The sequence below is a fragment of the Zootoca vivipara genome, chromosome 7 (assembly GCF_965207765.1).
Source record: "Zootoca vivipara chromosome 7, rZooViv2.hap1.1, whole genome shotgun sequence".
Taxonomy (NCBI): domain Eukaryota; kingdom Metazoa; phylum Chordata; class Lepidosauria; order Squamata; family Lacertidae; genus Zootoca; species Zootoca vivipara.
In genome coordinates this window covers 86,527,687-86,545,302 of record NC_142590.1, presented here as the reverse complement: position 1 = coordinate 86,545,302, position 17,616 = coordinate 86,527,687, and positions in this window count along the sequence as shown.

Here is a 17,616-nt window from a genome sequence, read left to right as displayed (position 1 = left end):
GCTTCCAGGTCACGTGGCCAGCATGACAAAGCCACTTCTGGCAAACCAGAGCAGCACATGGAAATGCCGTTTACTTTCCCTTCATGCTTTCCTATTTATCTACTTGCATTTTGACGTGCTTTCGAACTGCTAGGTTGGCAGGAGCTGGGACCAAGCAACGGGAGCTCACCCCGTCACAGGGATTCGAACCGCCGACCTTCTGATCAGCAAGCCCTAGGCTCAGTGGTTTAACCACAGCGCCACCTGGGTCCCCCCAACCCCAGTACATAGCCCAAAAAAGATACATGTGTATTCACTAGGGCAGGGATCAGGGGCACTGACTCCTAGGGGCCAAACCCTTTCGGGGGCCCTCAATACCTGTTTGTGGGGGGCTGCCTCCCCCCCCAATGTTAAACAAAATCGTGTCAGGTCCGGGGAGCCAGGAACATGATGGCATTGGGACGTTAGTGGGCAGGTCCTTCTCCTCCTTCTCCTGCCATGGAGGGGAAGGAAGGGGGAAGCAGAAGCCACATGATGGCGGTGGCAGGAGGAGAAGGAGCTGCCAGTCACTGAAGCCATGCTGCTGCCACGCTCCTGGCTCCTCCGACCTGGCACAACGTCCTGGCACAACATCATCACCCATGTGATGTCACCCACAATGTTATGCATGATGTCACGGGCGCGACATTGAGGCCCCCCCCCATCTCACTTACAAGTCGGTGCCTCTTGCAGAGATGGGGAGCCTGTGGCACTCCAGGTCTTGTTGGACTCCAATTCCCATCAGCCCCAGCTCTTCTTCTTCTTCTTTGGTGATCACTTGTAGCCGAGTAAGACTGTCTTCCATGAAGACTCAATTGGAAAAAGAACCATTGTCTCCCCCCCTTCTTCCCCCTAGAAACTCTCTGTGGCAGGGGGAGTGCTGGGGGGATGGGGGGGAGAGAATGAGAAATGGTGCTAGAAGAAAATTTAATAGAAAATAAGGATGGTATTGATATAAGATTGGAGAATTTTGAAAATAGAATGGGGAATATGACAAGAAAACTGCTCAAATGGTGTTGAAAATGAAAATCAGAAAGGGGAAGCCCATAATACAATGTTTTGGGGAAAAGATTTATTCTACTATTATTATTTTTATCTTTTTTTTAATTTTTTCTTTGTTCCTTTTTTCTTTTTTTTCTCTTTCTTTTTGTCGCTTTCTCTTTTTCTTGTGTTTTTCTTTTTTCTTTTTCTTTTTGAGGATTTTTGGATTTTTGAGGATTCTCTTCTTACTACTCTGGGACCCCTCGGTGGCAGGGAGGGTTCCCAGGGGGAGGAGGGAGGGGTGGAGATAAGCCCAATTATAAAATGCACCATCTTCGACTGCGCACTGTTCATGGGAATACCTTGTGGCAGGAGGTGCCTCGTGGAGGGTGGCTTAGAAGAAGATGGAAATTATGTACTTAATTGTGTATGTGTTTTTGTTTTGTTAATATGCAAAAATTAATAAAAATCAATTATATATAAAAAAAGACTGTCTTCCATGAACACGGTTTTAACAATGGGTCCGTAAGTGACTGTGAAGGCCAATTCCGGATCCACACATCCTTCCACAGTGGGGACATTGGTTTCCAGGCAGGAGTTGATCACAGTGTGGATTTGCCAAGCGTGCCTTCCTCTTAGCACGCTTCTCCCTTTCATCCTGAGTGCGAGTGTCTTCAAAGCCCATGACACCTTTGGTAAAGGCTGTTCTCCAACTGGAGCGCTCACAGGCCAGTGTTCCCCAGTTGTCAGTGTTTATATTACTTTTTTTTTTAGATTTGCCTTGAGACAGTCTTTAAACCTCTTTTGTTGACCACCAGCATTACGCTTTCCATTTTTAAGTTCGGAATAGCGTAGTTGCTTTGGAAGACGATCATCAGGCATCCGCACAACATGACCAGTCCAACGAAGTTGGTGTTGAAGAATCATTGCTTCAACACTGATGATCTTTGCTTCTTCCAGGACACTGGCATTAGTTCACCTGTCTTCCCAAATGATGTGTAAAAATTTTAGACACCAATGGCTAAAGATGATGGAATGGGAGCTCAGCAACAACTGCATAGCTGCCAAGTTTTCCCTTTTCTCGCGAGGAAGCCTATTCAGCATAAGGGAAAATCCCTTAAAAAAAGGGATAACTTGGCAGCTATGCAACTGGAGGACCAGAGGTTCCCCACTTCTACAGAATTGCAACATTTAGGCAGCAATCATTTTCACTCTTATTAGGGAGCAAGCCTTATTGAAGTCAGTGTGACTTAGCAAGTATGGATAGAAGTGCACTGTGAGAAACCCTATAAAGTTTAAGAACTTCAGCTTAAATCCACATTCTAACCAGAGAAATTTCAGCTTAGATTTTGCATTAAATTAAATTTCAGCACTCATATGTGTGTGTGTAATTTGCCTTTAGATATCCCAGTAATTCCAAATTTGGTGAGATGCATTTGCGTTTAAATTCCAAATCTGCTCTCTTGGGCAGATTTGAAATGCCAGCAACACTCAATTCCTAGGAGCCTTAGTTTGGTCAGAATCGATTATATAACACATACCATTTCATATAAAAGGAGAGTTTGCACTGCCTTGACCGAAAGCACTGCAATGGTGTGGGTAAGTTAATACTGTACTAAAACTGCATATGTGCCCTACATTTCAGGCACTTTTAAAGCACATGACTTCCTCCAAAGATTCCTGGGAACTGTGGTTGGCCCCTTGTGGCACTACAATTCCCAGCACCTTTACCAAACTATCTCAGTTCAGTTCTGACACTGAAAACAAACTCCTAGGCTCAGAGTGTACCCCAAAGAGCACAAACCCTTTTTATTTGAATTAAATGCAAAGCCTTCAACTTCCTCCCCCCATATACTCACCGTAGCTCACTCATTCTGTGTGTGCCCTTTTTAAAAGTATTTTTGACTTCCTTTCTACGAATAATTCACAAGAAATGTATATATATATATATATAAGGGGGGGGAGAAAAATGATGAATTGTTTATGACCAGATCATTTATTAATTCCTGTTTGGCTGAAATAATTCCTGCCGAGATGAAGGTAAAAACAAAATTTAAATTAATAATCCCTCTCCGCACACATAAAGGCCAGCCCTTGCCACCGCCACCTCTCAGTCCTCAAGCACTATTTTTATCCCCAATACGGTAAATGTCTTTCAACGTGAAAGCGAGGCTCTCCTCGAAAATCAATTTGAAAGCGTCCCGGAGAGGGTGGGCTGGGTGGAGGGGGTGGGAGGGAGGGGGAAAGAGCGATTGCAACATGTAGTTTGATGGCCTGGGATGTATGATTTGGTTTGCCTTTGACTGCAGGATGCATGCGACAGGCTCAGCACGGCTGTAAACTGAAACCGGCCAAATGGCATTATAGCCCATCTGAATGTTCGCTGGGATATATCAGGCCTTGGTGACAGCTGTAACTTACTGAAATGGTAAATTGAGAGAGCCGGGCTTATCTAGTTACACATAGGCTGATTCCACTTCATCCAGCATTCAGCCCTTAATATAACTTCCCAGCTTCAGTTAAACGGATTTTGGTGTGTAATTTTTTAAGAAAGAAAGAAAGAAAGAAAGAAAGAAAGAAAGAAAGAAAGAAAGAAAGAAAGAAAGAGAGTTCCTATTTATTCCCCTAAAAGGAAATTCAGTTTCTCTACCATGGACACACTTAAATAATTTGCAGTGAAATTCTATTTGAGTCTAGAAATTCCCATTAAGTTCTTTGGGACAGACTCTGAGCTAAGTGTGTATTTGTGTATTGCAGGGCTAGACAACCCGTGGCCCTTCAGATATTGTTTGGACTGCAGCTTCCATCGTCCTTGACTGTTGGCCATACTGGCTGGGGCTGATGGGATCTGGAGTCTGACGGAATTTGATGGGATAGCTCAGACAGTAGAGCATGAGACTCTTAATCTCAAGGTCATAGGTTCGAGCCCCAGGTTGGGCAAAAGATTCCTGCATTGCAGGAGGTTGGACTAGATGGCCTTTGGAGTCCCTTCCAACTCTACAGTTCTATGAGATACAGAAGACAACAGGTTATCCATGCAAGCCTGTAGCCTGGGAATAAGCCCCCTTGAACTCAGTAGGATTTACTTCTGAGTAGCCATGCATAGGATTGCACTGTCGTCATCATCGTAGATTTTTATTTATAACCCGCCCTTCCCAGATGGAGGAGGCCAAGTGCAGAGCTGAGCGCAGTTCAGCTTCAGTGGCCAGCTTCTTCTCCTTCTCCTGCTGCCGTGGAAGGGAAGGAGCGGGGAAGCAGCCCCCGGCCAGTGGCAGCAGCAGCAGGAAGACAAGGAGCCACTGGCCATTGAAGCCATGCTGCCACCACATTCGGCTCCACCTCCTGGCTCCTCCCAACATCCTGATGTCATGCACATGATGTCGCCCCCCTCCCCCATTCTCCCTGGGAAGTTGCCGCCTCTGATGTCATCCAATATGTTGATTTGGCAAGCTCCTTGGGGCAGATATCTTTCCCCCTCACTTTAAACACTGCTAGGTATGCTTACTGGTGTTGCAAATTAACACACCCTGTGGGCTATGTGCCCATCTAGGACCATCTACCCGTGTGTGTGTGTGTGTGTGTGTGTGTGTGTGTGTGTGTGTGTGTGTTGAGGTGTGGAGAGAAGACAAGGGTAAGCATAACCCAAGCTTCAAAGTAAGCTCAACACAACGTAATAGAAGCCATGCTAGATCAAACCAAAGGCCTCACTACTGCAATGTAGTGTTCTCCTAGTGGCCAACCAGATTCATTTAAGAAGAATGGAGGACATGAGTGTAATTAATTGCACCTTCTACCTGGCAAGGTCTTTTTTTTTAATGTGCGGTTGCACACAAAATAGGCCCATAGCTGCCAAGTCTCCCGTATTCCCCAGGAAACCCCCGTTTTTCCATCCGTTCCCAGCTGGAAAAACAGGGTTTTTTGTTTTTTCCCGGTTTACTTACCGGCCGGGGGTGGCTCCTTCTGCGCATGTCTGGAGTCTCCGGACATGCACAGAAGTGATTTCTGGCGTGGTGCCCATTTTAGAACTGGGCAGAGCAACATGGAAAGTCACTTCTGAGCATGCTCTGCCCAGTTCTAAAATGGCCGCAGCGCGACTTCTGGCGCGACGCCCATTTTGGAACTGGGCAGACCATGCCCAGAAGCGACTTCCGGTGCTGCTCTACCCAGTTCCAAAATGGTGGCAGCGCTACTTCCGGTCTGCCGATCCCTTATTTTTCCGGCAGGAACTTGGCAGGTATGAAAAGGGCGTTTTAATAAAGTGTGTACACTTGGAAAGCTGATAATGTGCAGTTTTTAAAACAAGGTAAAATTACAGTGGTGCCTCGCTAGACAAATTTAATTCGTTCCACGGGTCCTTTCTTATAACGAAAAATTCGTCTAGCAAATCCCATTGGAATGCATTGGAATTTTTTTGATTTTTTTTTTTTTTGCCCATAGGAACGCATTAATTGAATTTCAATGCATTCCTATGGGAAACCGCGATTCGCTAGACGAATTTTTCATAAAACGAATTCGTCTAGCGAGGCAAAAATCCTTTCGTTAAGCGGAAATTTAGTTAAGCAGGGCATTCGTTAAGCGAGGCACCACTGTATACACTTTGGCCTTACGTGTTTATCAAGCACTTAAATGGCAGGCAATGCAGAGACAACATGCACTCGACTTTTATAAGGGTACAATGCATTCAGTTTCCATACTTTAAAAAAAAAAGTTCTCAAAGCATATTGAAACACCTTCTCCCTTTGGGCCAGAATCTCCTCTTCTTTATGGTCATCTTGGGGCAGTAATGCTTTGTCACGTACTCCCTCACAAGCCTACCACTCTGACAAGGTCACAATTTTTGCAGAGTCAGTTGGCAGAGCCACTTCTGTTCTTTTTCATGCTGGTACCATTCCTCCCGCTCACTGGAAGTGAAGGTGAAGCTGAGGCTCCAATACTTTGGCCATCTCATGAAAAGAGAAGAATCCTTGGGAAAGACCCTGATGCTGGGAAAGATTGAGGGCACTAGGAGAAGGGGACGACAGAGGATGAGATGGTTGGACAGTGTTCTCGAAGCTACGAACATGAGTTTGACCAAACTGCGGGAGGCAGTGGAAGACAGGAGTCCCTGGCGTGCTATGGTCCATGGGGACACGAAGAGTCCGACACGACTAAACGACTAAACAACAACAACCATTCCTCCCAGAACCAGCCCTAATGCCCTTAAACCATCCATTAGATCCATCTCTTCCTACCCAGATCTTATTCCCTCTCCCCATTTCGGAATTCCTCCCCTTGATACCTCAAATCTAAGTATTGATTTCAAGAGAAATTACTAGATGAAGGCTTCCCTTGAATGACTTCCCAAAATGCTGGTGACAAAGGCGTTTGGAGAGGTGCACAAATTCAGATGCTTAACATAAGCAGAAAACTTGGTACAAACTTACGTCACTGCTCGGGATCTGGCAGTTCTATGGAAAATGTGGATTAGATGATCATTTGGCAGGTTTACACTCTTTGTTTCTGATTTGGGACATCTGCTCTCAGTTGGAACGTCTGAGAATTGACGGATTTATGCCGGCAGGTGGGTGGGCTGTTTGTTGCTGCTGGCTTGCCTTGGATAACCTGTGATTAGCCTCTTTGGCTCACTGAGCAGCCAAGAATGGGACTTCTTGACAACTGTCTACAACTTCCACAAGGTTGGGGAACCTTTGTCAGCACAAGGACAAGTGGCCAACACTCTGGAGGCTGCAAACCAAAGGGTTGAGGTGTAACAAAAGTGACTCTTATCATTGTATAATACTCTGTGCTCTGGCTGCACAAAGGTCAGAGGTTTTTACATGTTCCTTTCTCCATCCAGACAAGAGGCGTTGTTACATTACCATAATCCAAGAGCTATTATTCCACAATCTAGCCAGACAGATGAACTGGAGGAGAATGTGGAGTCATTCCAGTAGGCGGTGTGGCCTGGGGAGAGACATGGGGGCCATGCAGAGATGACTGAAGGGCAACATTTGGCACTTGAGACTGAGATTCCCCACTCCTGATCTTTCAAAAGCAAGTCAATGTGGAGGAATAGCTTCAGTAACCATGCCCAGCTTTGGAACATAGCGATGACAATTGTTAATTTTACTGCATTTACGAGAAATAATACTGGTACCATACAAAGGTTTTAGAACAACAGTGCTAGAACAGGATCTGTCTGGGGTTTAAGAATAAAAGTTGTTGTTATTGCTACTAAAGGTAAAGGTAAAGGACCCCTGGGCAGTTAAGTCCTGTCAAAGGTGACTATGGAGTTGCAGCGCTCATCTTGCTTTCAGGCCAAAGGATCTGGCATTTGTCCACAGACAGCTTTCCAGGTCATGTGGCCAGCATGACTAAACCACTACTGGTGGAATGGAACACCGTGACGGAAGCCAGAGCACACGGAAAGATGCGGGTGAAGCTGTGGTCTAAACCACTGAGCCTCTTGGGCTTGCCGATCGGAAGGTTGGTGGTTCGAATCCACACAATGGGGTGAGCTCTTGTTGCTCTGTCCCAGCTCCTGCCTACCTAGCAGTTCAAAAACATGCCAGTGCAAGTAGATAAATAGGTACTGCTGCAGTGGGAAGGTAAATGGTGTTTTTGTGAGCTCTGGTTTCCATCACAGTGTTCCGTTGCACCAGAAGCGGTTTAATCATGCTGGCCACATGAACCAGAAAGCTGTCTGCGGACAAACGCTAGCTCCCTCGGCCTGAAAGCAAAATAAGCACCACAACCCCATGGTCGCCTTTGACTGGACTTAACCATCAAGGGGTCCTTTACCTTAAGGTAAAGGTAAAGGGGCCCCTGACCATTAGGTCCAGTCATGACCGACTCTGGGGTTGCACGCTCATCTCGCATTATTGGCCGAGGGAGCCGGCGTATAGCTTCCAGGTCATGTGGCCAGCATGACAAAGCCGCTTCTGGCAAACCAGAGCAGCACATGGAAATGCCGTTTACCTTCCCGCTGTAGCGGTCCCTATTTATCTACTTGCATTTTGACGTGCTTTCGAACTGCTAGGTTGGCAGGAGCTGGGACCAAGCAACGGGAGCTCACCCCGTCACAGGGATTCGAACCGCCGACCTTCTGGTCAGCAAGCCCTAGGCTCAGTGGTTTAACCACAGCGCCACCTGGGTCCCTTACCTTTACCTTATTGCTACTAGCAGCATGATGTTATGGATTTGGGGGGCAGACCTCCATAATCTCTTCATTCAGTGAAGCTCACTTTAACCTCTGGTCCTGCTCTACCACTAGGCAACTGGCCCTTGGAAAATTGCCCAGAGAAAATGTTTCCCTTGTGCCGAAGAAAAGGTTCCCCACCTCGCGAGAAACAGGTTGATATGTACAAGGTGTGTAGAATTTACATCTGGTTTGTTGAGCGCCTGTTGTCTCATTCACTCTATTCTCAAAGGTTTGCCCCAGCGAACAGTGTGCTTGCTGCTCCCGAGAACTTGGGCAGAAGCGGCACAGTCGGCAGGGCGTTCTTCTTTGGGATGCAGCCAAGTGCTATCCCGCTTTGCACTCCCGAAATCCCCTCTGTGTGCTGTCAGTCCTGCAGCGTCAGTGAGACCCAGAGCTACAGGCGAATCGAGCCGAATCAGCGCTCCGCTTTGCTCTCTGTCCAAGAACAATCTGCATCTCAAATAGGCAGAATGTTGGCAAAGGCAGGTGGGAGCCACAACCTTCGCAGCGACCTTGCCTGGGAAAAAGGGGGAAGGAGAAAGGCCCCTGTACGGTGTGATGTAATCAGGAAAGACTTTTAAATTGATTTTTGTTTTTTTGTATATAAGATTGGCTAGTATTAGGAGGTGCACATGGGGGTGAAGGCAAGGCAATAGGGGTGCTCACACTTTACATCCAAGGAGTGTACAGCTCATGTTGCATCTGTGTATACAAAGAGCTGAGCCATACACTCATTCACACACAACATTCAACAAGTGGATGCAGTGTGAGAACATGAAAAAAGCCTGCTGGATAGGGAAAGTGGCCCACTTAGTCCAGCATCTTGTTCTCATAGTGTCCAACTGGACCAAGAGGGACACGTGTGGCGCTGTGGTCTAAACCACCGAGCCTCTTGGGCTTCCTGATCAGAAGGTTGGCGGTTTGAATCCCCTTGACGGGGTGAGCTCTTGTTGCTCTGTCCCAGCTCCTGCCAACCCAGCAGTTTGAAAGCACACCAGTGCAAGTAGATAAATAGGTACCGCTGTGGCGGGAAGGTAAACGGCACTTCTGTGCGCTCTGCCACTTGTCACGGTCCTCTGTGCACCAGAAGCGGTTTATTCATGCTGGCCAAGTGACCCAGAAAGCTGTCTATGCACAAACGCCGGCTCCCTCAGCGTGAAAGCAAGATGAGTGCCACAACCCCATAGTCGCCTTTGACTGGACTTAAACGTCCAGGGATCCTTTACCTTTTTTTACCCTACCAACCAGACCCCTGTGGGAAACCCTCCAAAGGAAGTTCTTATTTATTTATTCTTATAATGTGTGTCTGTTGTGGGGGAGGATGGCAAAGGAGGAAGGGAAAGGAGGAAGGGAAAGGAGAATGTTAGCCGCTTTGAGACTCCTTCGGGTAGTGATAAAGCGGGATATCAAATCCAAACTCTTCTTCTTCTTCTTCTTCTTCTTCTTCTTCTTCTTCTTCTTCTTCTTCTTCTTCTTCTTCTTCTTCTTCTAATGTGCAACCACGAATTTTCATGAAATCAATAAATAGAAAGTTGAGGTGATTTTAAGCTGTTTTAGCATTTTGACTTCCATATGTTTTAAAGTAGGGTTGTAAAAAATATATCTCGGTTTTCATGCTTTATTTGGGTTGATTGGTTTCCTTGTTTTGAGGGTTGTTGTGGGTTTGTTCTTTTTACAATCAAGCAGTGTATAAACTTTACGAAACAAAATCCTCTTTTAAAGCCATCCAGGTGGATGAGTTTTGTCGCTATACTCTGCACTGCATGATGAAGGATTTTCTTTCACCTGTCTTGAATCTTCCTGCATTCAATCTCATTGGGTGTCCATAAGTTATATTGTTGTGTCCGCCATATGCTGAACTCCAACTTTCATCAGCCCCAGCCAACACAGTCAATGGTTAGGGATGATGGGAACATCTGGATTCTGCCAAAGCATCCTTGACAAAGACCCCTCCTCTGCATTTAGTGGGCCTGATGGGCAATAAGGTCGAGTTTCAGTGTTTCAAGGGGATGTGGTAGCTACTGTTCTCATTTTATTTAGTGCTAGCTTCTCTCCGCCTTGGAATAAAGAAAATTGCCACACACACAAAATAAATATCCAAGGTGGGGGAAATGAAATGAAAAGGGAGGGGGGAAGAATAAGCAGTAGCAAGGCAAGAAAAAGCTGCTTCCCCCAGGAGACTGGGCCTGCTTTTGCATTGTCCATATGTCCTTCACTTTCTGAAGGCTCAGAACTGCATTGCAGTAGTGTAAGAATTCTTCAACTGTATTCAATCTCAGTTCATGGGTTGAGGCCGTACCAACAAGGCAAGAAATATAAAGCCAGGGAAAAGGAGATTGCAAGAAGAGACATAGGTCATTCCCCCAGGAAGGGGGGCGGGGATATCTTTTTCTTGCTCGCACCAGGACGTTCCTGCTCTCTCCAACTGTACCAATTTAATAGGTAGAGGATCTGTTTCTCGTGATCTGTCATAGGGCTTAGGATGGATCCATGCCTCGATCCTACCCCAGATCCCACACCTCCACTGGTTAACATGAATGCAGGAGAGGTAGGTTTCCCATCAACCCCAAGCCACCAGGTCACAGGGATCTTCTTGATCAGGCATCTCCAAACTTCGGCCCTCCAGATATTTTGGACTACAATTCCCATCTTCCCCGACCACTGGTCCTGCTAGCTAGGGATCATGGGAGTTGTAGGCCAAAACATCTGGAGGGCTGCAGTTTGGGGGTGCCTGTTCTTGATGATCCTTGAGATACATTGCATTTCTTTGAAACGATAGTAATTTCAGAAATATTTGCATTTGTACAGGGCCGTCTTAAGCATACCTGGCACCCTGGTGCAAAGATCCCTCCGGTGCCCCCCCCATTTCCCAGAGTTGACCCCACCCCCACTGGCGGTGGGAGCTGCGTGGGGCTCAGCGGGGATGTCTTCATCGCCTTGCGCTGCCGCCGCGGCACCACTGGCCGAGCTACTGGGTGAGGCGCTAGGGCGCCCAACGGCTCGGCGGTGCCCGTGGCCTCGCTGCCGGCATGGGGCGTCTCACTCGTGGGGCTCTACTGCGGCGTCGCCCAGCAGCTCAGCCGGTGCCTCTGCCGTGGCAGGAGCCAGAGCTGAAGCTGGGCCGGGCGCACAGCTGGCCGCTAGCCTGGCCGCCTTCTACACGTGCTTCCAGCCGGCCCGAGGCAAAGCCGGAGCGGCACCGGAGCAGCGGCAGCAGCGCCTGGAGATCAGCAGTGCTGGCAAGAAGCCTCACGGGCCATGCTGTGGCTGGTGCTCCCCTTTGCCGACAACCGCCGGAAGGTGGGCGCTGCAGAGCAGAAAAGGGTCCTAGTGCCCCTGCTCCGCTTGCTTTGCTCCCTGCTCTCCCGAGCGGCGCGGCTGGCGGAGGGAAAAGGGAGGCCTCCATGCAGCTCCCCCACTTGCTGGGGCGCCCCTTAGCACCCTTCAGTGCCCCCTCAGTGCCCTGGCGCCCCGCGCCACTAGAATCAATGGGTGAGCCGGCCCTGCATTTGTACATAAAACACAAGTGCGTGCAAATTTTATGCAGATTTGTATCTGCTTTTGTTCACTTCTTTGGTGGTGCGTTTCCTCTTTGGGGGTAATGTGTGTAAGTGGCCTCCTTTGTGCAGTGGGATGAGCAGCAGGGCAGGAGAGCAGCCTTGTTTCTGCCCTCACTGTTACTGCCAGTGCTGAAGAGTCATGGGATATGCTGCGTAACAGAGTACCAGGAAACAAGGGCCCTGGAGACTCTCGCCTAGTTTTTCCCGGGGACCAAAGAGCAGAGAGAAGGAAAGAGCTCTGAGCTCCATTCTTCCCTCTCTCTGTGGCTGCCAGAATGCCTTTGCAGCTGCTTCTGCTGCCATTTCTGGCCAAACCAGAAAGTAGAGCTTTAAAAGGGAAGGTGGACTCGAGTTAGAGATCAAGGAAACTGGGTGGCTGAGAGAGGGGGCATAAGGCATTTTTAAGGTGAGGTAGAGAAGAATTCAGTAGCTCATACAGCTCACTATCTTGGCAACCAGTCTCACAATGCCCGTAAAAAATGTTTCCAAGCAAGAGCCCATCAAGTTTCTCTTGTATCTATAATTATTATATCAGCTGTCACCAAGTTGTGTTGGCTGGAATTGTTGAAGTTGTGGTCCTAAACTTCTGGAGGGGACCTGGATGGCAAAGGCTGAATTATATCACCATGGGAGAACAATTTTTGGATGTTGATTATTATGCCCCCCCCACACACCTTTTCCTCCTTCCATTTCCTCCAGATCATGAGCCATTAATGGTACATGTATCTGAAAGTATGCAGAAATCTCTGCTCTTCTGTCTGTTTTCCAGCATGGATTCTAAGAGCCACCATTACTTGGGAAGAGACTCTCCTTTTTGCTGTAAGATTTGCAAACCACTGGGACTTTCAAGGAATGTCTGTAGCTGATTCAAAAATGTCAGGTGTATTCCATGCAAGAAACACAGGCTGCTTAACATACCTTTTTGGAAGCCCATCCTGATGAACAGGGGCAGTCAGGGACAAAACGTGGTTGACAAATCTGTTGACTCTGCATTGCCCAGAATAGAAACAACCCTTCCCTACCTTTTCTTCCCCTTGTTCCACAGTGCTGAGAGACAAGAAATGGGAGCAAAAAATGGGTTTTATCGCTAAAGTCAGCGGATGTGCCCATAAAGATCTGTTGAGTAAGAAGGTGCTATTTTTGCAGTCACTTTCTGACTTTGACCACACTTCACTGTAAAAGGATTCGGCAGCACCATAAACAAAGAGCAGGGAGTATATGGAGTTGAGGATGAAGTAAACAAATTGGCTCAAGTCTTTAGCTGGCCTTGCTACTGTACATCAGACCATAGGAAGCTGCCAGTCTTACCTAGGGCCATTCCTGGGGCATTCTGCAAGCATATGCTCTAACAATGGACTATAAAGGTAAAGGTAAAGGACCCCTGGATTGTTAAGTTCAGTCAAAGGCAACTATGGGGTGTGACGCTCATCTCGCTTTCAGGCCGCAGAAGCTGGCGCTTGTCCAGGTCATGTGCCCAGCAGGACTAAACAACTTCTGGCACAGCGAAACACCGTGACGGAAGCCAGAGCGCATGGAAACACTGTTTACCTTCCTGACACAGCAGTACCTATTTATCTACTTGCACTGGTGTGCTTTCAAACTGCTAGGTTGGCAGGAGCTGGGACAGAGCAATGAGAGCTCACTCCATTGCAGGGATTCAAACTACCAACCTTCCGATCGGCAAGCCCAAGAGGCTCAATGGTTTATACCACAGCACCACCCTGTCATTGAACTATGGCCCTTACAAGACTAGGAGTGCACTGAAATTTCTCAGATGACCTTTCTCAGATGACCTAAGAAAAAGGAGACCACTTTGTAGAGTTTTCTATTTAAAAAAAACCTGTACCATTTTATCTATTCTATTTTATGGTGGCCACAGTCCATCCCCCCAGCCCAAGGTTGACACTTTCTCTACAACATTGTGGAGAAAGCAGAATGGTGGCTGATCATACTGACAATACTGTTGTAAATTGCAGTGTGGGTCCAGAATTGGCCTCCATAGACACTTACAGGCTCATTGTTAAAACCATGCTTATGGAAGACAATCTTACTTGGCTACGAGTGATCGCCAAAGAAGAAATTGTAGTAATAGCAAAAGGAAGAAAAGAAGGCAGGCAGGCAGGCAGGCAGGCAGGAAGGAAGGAAGGAAGGAAGGAAAGCTATGCTATTGATGCTATTAATTGTGTCTAGGGATGAATGAATCTGTCAATTTCACTTTTCCCTTTTTTCCAACCTTTAATTCAGTTCTCCACATTCCTACAGCAATCTGTAATTTTTATATTTAAAAAAATCCTCATAGAAATTCATTGCAAAGTTCTCTCAATATTCATTGCAAAGTTCTCTCAATAAAAGCATTTTGCAAGGGGAAAAAATGCAAACTGCTGCAGGAATTTGGAGACTGGAAAAATGTAAAACTAACAAAAGTGAAATTGACAGATCTCTCCATCCCTAGTTACTGACCCCCTACTCTGTGGAGATCATCCTGAAAGCATTGCCGCATAGGCAGGCATTGTAGGAGAACCTGCCTCCTTCTTTAAATATCTATATTTATCTCTCTCTCTGGCAAGTTGCATTTACCTCCCAAGCAGGGAAAAGATGAACCCAGTAATTTTATGATGAAAGCCAATATTCTGAGGGTTGGCTCCCACTTAACGGTGCCAAGAATTTATTGTCCAGAATGTTTGGCAAGCAATGGGAGTCGCGAGGTTTATTTTTCAGATTTGCAGAAGGCAAGCCAAGGAAACGAATGGTTTTGGGAACTGTGAAATAATCCATAAGGCAGGCTGCTTCGCCTCATCTTTGTTTGGGGTGTTTCATTCATTTCTCTCTGGCTTTGTGCAGGCCAGGGTGATAAATGGAATAACCTGGAGCCGTACAAATTGGCATTATTTATGGGGAGCGGTAAAAGACCATCTAGCTTCCAACCATGCAATTTCGGGTAGCAGGTCAGATGCTGACATTTAAAAAAGGAGATCCTGATGAATGGTGGACGTTGGTACCCCACCCGCAATAAGTGGAAGGGGGGGGAAATCCCAACCCAGAACATGTGTTGCTTCCCCATCTATGAGCATCGCCCACAAGCGTCCTTGTGTAAGGTCATTTCAATTGAATAAAGGGGATCTGGCTGTAAAAAGCCCAGTCACTGATGCAATTAGACTTGCACCAAGCAGCCTCTAATTTTGATATTTGCTGAGATGCTAGCCATATTTGCTCAGGTCTTTATTTATTTAAACATTCGTTTACTTATTTTATTTGCCTTTTTTATTGCCACCCTTCATCCAAAGATCACAGGGTGCTTTACAGCATATTTTGTTTATTTCTATCTCCTGCTTCTCCTGCTCAGGGTTCTTTATCCTTAAACCAGACTAGGATTGGGCATCCTTTCGAAATGAGTAGGGGTGGCGAATCTCAAGCCCAGGAGCTGAATCTAGCCCTTCAGTCCTCACTATCTTGCCCTTGTGGGGTTCCAAAGTATCCACTGGATCATCACAAGGTGTTATGCTTCTGAGAGCCAGTGCATAGCTGCCAAGTTATCCCTTTTTTAAAGGGATTTTCCCTTATGCTGAATAGGCTTCCTCGTGAGAAAAGGGAAAACTTGGCAGCTATGAGCCAGTGTGGTGCAGTGGTTAAGAGCGGTAGACTCGTAATCTGGGGGACCGGGTTCACTTCCCCGCTCTTCCACAAGCAGCTGCTGGGTGACCTTGGGCTAGTCACACTCAAGTCTCTCAGCCCCACTCACCTCACTGAGTGTTTGTTGTGGGGGAGGAAGGGAAAGGAGAATGTTAGCTGCTTTGAAACTCCTTAGGGTAGTGATAAAGCAGGATATCAAATCCAAACGCTGCTTCTTCTTCTAATGGGATTTCCCCCCTTTCCCTCTCCTTGCCCCTGCCATATGCCGCCTAAATATGTTATGGTGGTTCCCCTAACCCATGAAGCAGATTTGGAATGGGCGCAGGGTGCATGGAGGGAGAGAAGTGGAGGACGACTCATTGTACAAGCTGAAATCCTCATGGTGACGGGATGGTTACTTAGAGCTGCTTTGGATGCCACCCACTATTGACCCAGAGAAAATAATACCAGCTATAAATGGACCCAAAGTAGGCCTGTATTTTCTTCCCACTCCTGAAGAATGTTTGGCAGCTCACATGACCATACAAATCTTTGGAGGGGAAATGCTTTGGGACAAATATACAAAGCAAATCAAGTGGGAACAGTGTTTGTGAATCTTCACAGGCCTCCCCTTTTCATTCATGAAAGCAGTTTGAAAATACACTGTATCTGAAGTTTTAAAAGAGACTTTTGCATTCTGAATTTTCGCAGCACTTTGAAATGCTCTGAAATGTGAGGCTACTGCCGGTCTGAACATGGCACTAAATATCTGTTCCGTCAAATGAAAGCTAATTTTTATTATTTTCGGAAATTGAAATCTCCTACCCTTCAAAACATATATCTAATAGGATGGCTTTACAAATATAACATAACCAATAATGTCGCTTGCCGAAACATAATGCCACCCATTCCATTGATCTCCCATCATGCTTTACCTACAAGCTGCCAGCCCTGGTGAAATCCTGCTAGATTAATCATTCATAAACTCAACAAATACCTTCTGATCCCATTAGCAGACAGACCGTCAGCTTCCCCCTGTTAATCTACCTCTGTCTGAGGTGCAGCTATTAACCCCTTTTAATCAACCATTATTCCACTCAAAGTCCTTGCCCATCTCAGTTATCACAAGAAGGTACCGTTCTGACATGAGATCAAATTAAGATTACAGAAAACTTGCCGAGATGAAAAGCGCTGTGCATCTGTAATTGAATTATAGCCTAATTAAAAGAAAGGAAGAAAGAGCCCCGCTCCAGAGACATTGTTATGTACTGAGCTGAATCCTAGAACAATAGGATTCAGAAACAGCGGGAGCTACCCAATCCAACTCCAGGTGGAAGTGAATCCGCAACCTGATTGGCCTGCTGGAGCAGCCAATCAGGCGGCTGGCAGAAGTGAATCTGCTACCTGATTGGCCTGTAGGAGCAGCCAATCAGGCTGCAGGCAGAAGTCAATCCACAATATAATTGGCCCACAGGTGTAGCCCTGAAGTAGCCAATCACGCAAGGCCCATTGTGTAAATAATGTATATAAGCAGATGGTTTTGGGAAAAGAGCCATTCTTCTTCTCCTCTTCTCCTTGATGACTATGAGCTGAATAAAGAGCATGAAATTCACTCTCGACTCCGAGTACATTTCAGACATCCTCAGCAAGCTGTTCTTCTGCAAGTGCCGTCCCTTCCGCCTTTGCTGAGGTTTCACTGCTGAAGTTTGTCAAGCTAAACTCAACCAGGCAGGTGTCATCATCGCCTACTTTAATTAGCTCACTTTGCGACACACCGTGCTTTTTCCTGGGCCTGCCTTTGTACCCATGACAGAGGCCAAAATCAAATTGTTTCCTAAGATCTCAGGGAGGCAGAGGGACTTAATATACTTACCAGTTTGTGGCATTCCACTTAAAGCCATTTTGCTCCTCTAGGCTGGGTTTGCCACCGGAGTTTCGTAGCTTGGGTTTCATCTTGGGGGTGGGGGTGTTCCTTGTCTCTTTCTTTCAGGTTGAGAGTCCTGGTTTCCAACTCCAGGTTTCCTGGTTTCCAACTCCAGGTTTCCTGGTTTCCAACTCCAGGTTTCTGGGCATTTCATCTACAAATAATGTTGCTCAGTTGTAGAGCATATGGTTTCAATGTAGATGATGCCAGGCTAAACTGCAGCATCTCCAGGCAAGACAGGAGAAGGCATTCCGGAACATCTGGAGGGCACCACATTCGCTATCACTGCTCAACCATGTTTCAGCTTAACCACTGTTTTAGGTTTGGCCATATATAATGAAAAC